Here is a 7,087-nt window from a genome sequence, read left to right as displayed (position 1 = left end):
TGTCCATGAAACTGGGTTTATTTAGACCTGGGTCTGTTTCTGAAACTGGGTTTATTTAGACCTGGGTCTGTCCATGAAACTGGGTTTATTTAGACCTGGGTCTGTTTCTGAAACTGGGTTTATTTAGACCTGGGTCTTTTTCTGAAACTGGGTTTATTTAGACCTGGGTCTTTCCATGAAACTGGGTTTATTTAGACCTGGGTCTATTTCTTAAACTGGGTTTATTTAGACCTGGGTCTATTTCTTAAACTGGGTTTATTTAGACCTGGGTCTTTTTCTGAAACTGGGTTTTTTTTAGACCTGGGTCTGTTTATGAAACTGGGTTTATTTAGACCTGGGTCTGTCCATGAAACTGGGTTTATTTAGACCTGGGTCTGTTTCTGAAACTGGGTTTATTTAGACCTTGGTCTGTTTCTGAAACTGGGTTTATTTAGACCTTGGTCTGTTTCTGAAACGGTTTATTTAGACCTGGGTCTGTCCATGAAACTGTGTTTATTTAGACCTGGGTCTGTTTCTTAAACTGGGTTTATTTAGACCTGGGTCTGTTTCTGAAACTGGGTTTATTTAGACCTGGGTCTTTTTCTGAAACTGGGTTTATTTAGACCTGGGTCTGTCCATGAAACTGGGTTTATTTTGACCTGGGTCTGTTTCTGAAACTGGGTTTATTTAGACCTGGATCTTTTTCCGAAACTGGGTTTTTTTAGACCTGGGTCTGTTTCTGAAACTGGGTTTATTTAGACCTGGGTCTGTTTCTGAAACTGGGTTTATTTAGACCTGGGTCTTTTTCTGAAACTGGGTTTATTTAGACCTGGGTCTGTCCATGAAACTGGGTTTATTTTGACCTGGGTCTGTTTCTGAAACTGGGTTTATTTAGACCTGGATCTTTTTCCGAAACTGGGTTTATTTAGACCTGGGTCTGTTTCTGAAACTGGGTTTATTTAGACCTGGGTCTGTTTCTGAAACTGGGTTTATTTAGACCTGGGTCTTTTTCTGAAACTGGGTTTATTTAGACCTGGGTCTGTCTATGAAACTGGGTTTATTTAGACCTTGGTCTGTCCATGAAACTGGGTTTATTTAGACCTGGGTCTGTTTCTGAAACTGGGTTTATTTAGACCTGGGTCTGTTTCTGAAACTGGGTTTATTTAGACCTGGGTCTGTTTCTGAAACTGGGTTTATTTAGACCTGGGTCTTTTTCTGAAACTGGGTTTATTTAGACCTGGGTCTGTCCATGAAACTGGGTTTATTTAGACCTGGGTCTGTTTCTGAAACTGGGTTTATTTAGACCTGGATCTTTTTCCGAAACTGGGTTTATTTAGACCTGGGTCTTTTTCTGAAACTGGGTTTATTTAGACCTGGGTCTGTTTCTGAAACTGGGTTTATTTAGACCTGGGTCTTTTTCTGAAACTGGGTTTAGTAAGACCTAGGTCTGTCTGTGAAACTGGGTTTATTTAGACCTTGGTCTGTCCATGAAACTGGGTTTATTTAGACCTGGGTCTGTCCATGAAACTGGGTTTATTTAGACCTGGGTCTGTCCATGAAACTGGGTTTATTTAGACCTGGGTCTGTTTCTGAAACTGGGTTTATTTAGACCTGGGTCTGTCCATGAAACTGGGTTTATTTAGACCTGGGTCTGTTTCTGAAAATGGGTTTATTTAGACCTGGGTCTGTTTCTGAAACTGGGTTTATTTAGACCTGGGTCTGTCCATGAAACTGGGTTTATTTAGACCTGGGTCTGTTTCTGAAACTGGGTTTATTTAGACCTGGATCTGTCCATGAAACTGGGTTTATTTAGACCTGGGTCTGTTTCTGAAACTGGGTTTATTTAGACCTGGGTCTGTTTCTGAAACTGGGTTTATTTAGACCTGGGTCTGTCCATGAAACTGGGTTTATTTAGACCTGGGTCTGTTTCTGAAACTGGGTTTATTTAGACCTGGGTCTTTTTCTTAAACTGGGTTTATTTAGACCTGGGTCTGTCCATGAAACTGGGTTTATTTAGACCTGGGTCTGTTTCTGAAACTGGGTTTATTTAGACCTGGGTCTGTCCATGAAACTGGGTTTATTTAGACCTGGGTCTGTCCATGAAACTGGGTTTATTTAGACCTGGGTCTGTCCATGAAACTGGGTTTATTTAGACCTGGGTCTGTTTCTGAAACTGGGTTTATTTAGACCTGGGTCTGTTTCTGAAACTGGGTTTATTTAGACCTGGGTCTGTCCATGAAACTGGGTTTATTTAGACCTGGGTCTGTCCATGAAACTGGGTTTATTTAGACCTGGGTCTGTTTCTGAAACTGGGTTTATTTAGACCTGGGTCTGTTTCTGAAACTGGGTTTATTTAGACCTGGGTCTGTTTCTGAAACTGGGTTTATTTAGACCTGGGTCTGTCCATGAAACTGGGTTTATTTAGACCTGGGTCTGTTTCTGAAACTGGGTTTATTTAGACCTGGGTCTTTTTCTGAAACTGGGTTTATTTAGACCTGGGTCTTTCCATGAAACTGGGTTTATTTAGACCTGGGTCTATTTCTTAAACTGGGTTTATTTAGACCTGGGTCTATTTCTTAAACTGGGTTTATTTAGACCTGGGTCTTTTTCTGAAACTGGGTTTTTTTAGACCTGGGTCTGTTTATGAAACTGGGTTTATTTAGACCTGGGTCTGTCCATGAAACTGGGTTTATTTAGACCTGGGTCTGTTTCTGAAACTGGGTTTATTTAGACCTTGGTCTGTTTCTGAAACTGGGTTTATTTAGACCTTGGTCTGTTTCTGAAACGGTTTATTTAGACCTGGGTCTGTCCATGAAACTGTGTTTATTTAGACCTGGGTCTGTTTCTTAAACTGGGTTTATTTAGACCTGGGTCTGTTTCTGAAACTGGGTTTATTTAGACCTGGGTCTTTTTCTGAAACTGGGTTTATTTAGACCTGGGTCTGTCCATGAAACTGGGTTTATTTTGACCTGGGTCTGTTTCTGAAACTGGGTTTATTTAGACCTGGATCTTTTTCCGAAACTGGGTTTTTTTAGACCTGGGTCTGTTTCTGAAACTGGGTTTATTTAGACCTGGGTCTGTTTCTGAAACTGGGTTTATTTAGACCTGGGTCTGTCCATGAAACTGGGTTTATTTAGACCTGGGTCTGTTTCTGAAACTGGGTTTATTTAGACCTGGGTCTTTTTCTGAAACTGGGTTTATTTAGACCTGGGTCTTTCCATGAAACTGGGTTTATTTAGACCTGGGTCTATTTCTTAAACTGGGTTTATTTAGACCTGGGTCTATTTCTTAAACTGGGTTTATTTAGACCTGGGTCTTTTTCTGAAACTGGGTTTTTTTTAGACCTGGGTCTGTTTATGAAACTGGGTTTATTTAGACCTGGGTCTGTCCATGAAACTGGGTTTATTTAGACCTGGGTCTGTTTCTGAAACTGGGTTTATTTAGACCTTGGTCTGTTTCTGAAACTGGGTTTATTTAGACCTTGGTCTGTTTCTGAAACGGTTTATTTAGACCTGGGTCTGTCCATGAAACTGTGTTTATTTAGACCTGGGTCTGTTTCTTAAACTGGGTTTATTTAGACCTGGGTCTGTTTCTGAAACTGGGTTTATTTAGACCTGGGTCTTTTTCTGAAACTGGGTTTATTTAGACCTGGGTCTGTCCATGAAACTGGGTTTATTTTGACCTGGGTCTGTTTCTGAAACTGGGTTTATTTAGACCTGGATCTTTTTCCGAAACTGGGTTTTTTTAGACCTGGGTCTGTTTCTGAAACTGGGTTTATTTAGACCTGGGTCTGTTTCTGAAACTGGGTTTATTTAGACCTGGGTCTTTTCTGAAACTGGGTTTATTTAGACCTGGGTCTGTCCATGAAACTGGGTTTATTTTGACCTGGGTCTGTTTCTGAAACTGGGTTTATTTAGACCTGGATCTTTTTCCGAAACTGGGTTTATTTAGACCTGGGTCTGTTTCTGAAACTGGGTTTATTTAGACCTGGGTCTGTTTCTGAAACTGGGTTTATTTAGACCTGGGTCTTTTTCCGAAACTGGGTTTATTTAGACCTGGGTCTGTCCATGAAACTGGGTTTATTTAGACCTGGGTCTGTTTCTGAAACTGGGTTTATTTAGACCTGGATCTGTCCATGAAACTGGGTTTATTTAGACCTGGGTCTGTTTCTGAAACTGGGTTTATTTAGACCTGGGTCTGTTTCTGAAACTGGGTTTATTTAGACCTGGGTCTGTCCATGAAACTGGGTTTATTTAGACCTGGGTCTGTTTCTGAAACTGGGTTTATTTAGACCTGGGTCTTTTTCTTAAACTGGGTTTATTTAGACCTGGGTCTGTCCATGAAACTGGGTTTATTTAGACCTGGGTCTGTTTCTGAAACTGGGTTTATTTAGACCTGGGTCTGTCCATGAAACTGGGTTTATTTAGACCTGGGTCTGTCCATGAAACTGGGTTTATTTAGACCTGGGTCTGTCCATGAAACTGGGTTTATTTAGACCTGGGTCTGTTTCTGAAACTGGGTTTATTTAGACCTGGGTCTGTTTCTGAAACTGGGTTTATTTAGACCTGGGTCTGTCCATGAAACTGGGTTTATTTAGACCTGGGTCTGTCCATGAAACTGGGTTTATTTAGACCTGGGTCTGTTTCTGAAACTGGGTTTATTTAGACCTGGGTCTGTTTCTGAAACTGGGTTTATTTAGACCTGGGTCTGTCCATGAAACTGGGTTTATTTAGACCTGGGTCTGTTTCTGAAACTGGGTTTATTTAGACCTGGGTCTGTCCATGAAACTGGGTTTATTTAGACCTGGGTCTGTTTCTGAAACTGGGTTTATTTAGACCTGGGTCTTTTTCTGAAACTGGGTTTATTTAGACCTGGGTCTTTCCATGAAACTGGGTTTATTTAGACCTGGGTCTGTTTCTGAAACTGGGTTTATTTAGACCTGGGTCTATTTCTTAAACTGGGTTTATTTAGACCTGGGTCTTTTTCTGAAACTGGGTTTTTTTTAGACCTGGGTCTGTTTATGAAACTGGGTTTATTTAGACCTGGGTCTGTCCATGAAACTGGGTTTATTTAGACCTGGGTCTGTTTCTGAAACTGGGTTTATTTAGACCTTGGTCTGTTTCTGAAACTGGGTTTATTTAGACCTTGGTCTGTTTCTGAAACGGTTTATTTAGACCTGGGTCTGTCCATGAAACTGTGTTTATTTAGACCTGGGTCTGTTTCTGAAACTGGGTTTATTTAGACCTGGGTCTGTTTCTGAAACTGGGTTTATTTAGACCTGGGTCTTTTTCTGAAACTGGGTTTATTTAGACCTGGGTCTGTCCATGAAACTGGGTTTATTTTGACCTGGGTCTGTTTCTGAAACTGGGTTTATTTAGACCTGGATCTTTTTCCGAAACTGGGTTTTTTTAGACCTGGGTCTGTTTCTGAAACTGGGTTTATTTAGACCTGGGTCTGTTTCTGAAACTGGGTTTATTTAGACCTGGGTCTTTTTCTGAAACTGGGTTTATTTAGACCTGGGTCTGTCCATGAAACTGGGTTTATTTTGACCTGGGTCTGTTTCTGAAACTGGGTTTATTTAGACCTGGATCTTTTTCTGAAACTGGGTTTATTTAGACCTGGGTCTGTTTCTGAAACTGGGTTTATTTAGACCTGGGTCTGTTTCTGAAACTGGGTTTATTTAGACCTGGGTCTTTTTCTGAAACTGGGTTTATTTAGACCTGGGTCTGTCTATGAAACTGGGTTTATTTAGACCTTGGTCTGTCCATGAAACTGGGTTTATTTAGACCTGGGTCTGTTTCTGAAACTGGGTTTATTTAGACCTGGGTCTGTTTCTGAAACTGGGTTTATTTAGACCTGGGTCTGTTTCTGAAACTGGGTTTATTTAGACCTGGGTCTTTTTCTGAAACTGGGTTTATTTAGACCTGGGTCTGTCCATGAAACTGGGTTTATTTAGACCTGGGTCTGTTTCTGAAACTGGGTTTATTTAGACCTGGATCTTTTTCCGAAACTGGGTTTATTTAGACCTGGGTCTTTTTCTGAAACTGGGTTTATTTAGACCTGGGTCTGTTTCTGAAACTGGGTTTATTTAGACCTGGGTCTTTTTCTGAAACTGGGTTTAGTAAGACCTAGGTCTGTCTGTGAAACTGGGTTTATTTAGACCTTGGTCTGTCCATGAAACTGGGTTTATTTAGACCTGGGTCTGTTTCTGAAACTGGGTTTATTTAGACCTGGGTCTGTGCATGAAACTGGGTTTCTGAAACCATATGACACAAACAGTGGTCTGTCAGTTCTGTGTCCTCTTCCCTTTGGTTCCGTCGGGGCAGTCAGTACAGAACCATGAGGTACTGCTGGAACACTGACCGGTCTGAAGGGGACTGAGCCGTCTGTGGATTTGTCTGAAACACTTTGAGTTTTGGAACAGAAACAGACAGAAACAGAAACAGACAAACACAGACAGGAGCAGATCATCTGAAGCTGGCGTCGGTGTTCAGCTGATTTATGAAGGAATAAAAACCCAGATGAGTTTGGTGTGAAAACCAGCTGGTCTTTTCTGTCAGTCAGTCTTTCTGTGGTTCTTCTAAACTTCTTCAGATCATTGGTCTCCATCTGGTCTGGATGTTCCACCCTCCGTCCTCTTTTATGAACAGGCTGGTTTCTGCACCGGCTCGTTCAATCGTTAACTCCGGCTGGAGTGTTGGTTCAGAGCGAGCGCTCGCCCAGGTCCTCGTTCCAGGAATGACTTGAACGTCAGAAGGAGGATGTTTTCTGTAGCTTCACTTCTGTCATGGATTACCTTTGAAATATTATTTACATTTGACAAAGAAGATTTTGAACACAAGTTGGACAGTATCTGTAATAATGTCAGATTTTTCTCCTGGACATTTAGCTCCGAAAAAAAGGAGTTTACAGAGTGAGGACAGATGTGAGCGCTGAAGGGCATACACTGTGGAGGTATGGAGAGAGAGACCAGGTGTGCACAAAGAGTGTGTGACTGTGAGGGATGAGTGAATGAATGAATGAGTGAGTGAGTGAGTGAGTGAGTGAGTGAGTGAGTGAGTGAATAAGTGAGTGAGTGAATAAGTGAGTGAATAAGTGAGTGAGTGAA

The sequence above is a fragment of the Sphaeramia orbicularis genome, unplaced genomic scaffold, assembly GCF_902148855.1.
Source record: "Sphaeramia orbicularis unplaced genomic scaffold, fSphaOr1.1, whole genome shotgun sequence".
Lineage (NCBI taxonomy): Eukaryota > Metazoa > Chordata > Actinopteri > Kurtiformes > Apogonidae > Sphaeramia > Sphaeramia orbicularis.
Note: the sequence above shows the minus strand (reverse complement) of the source record.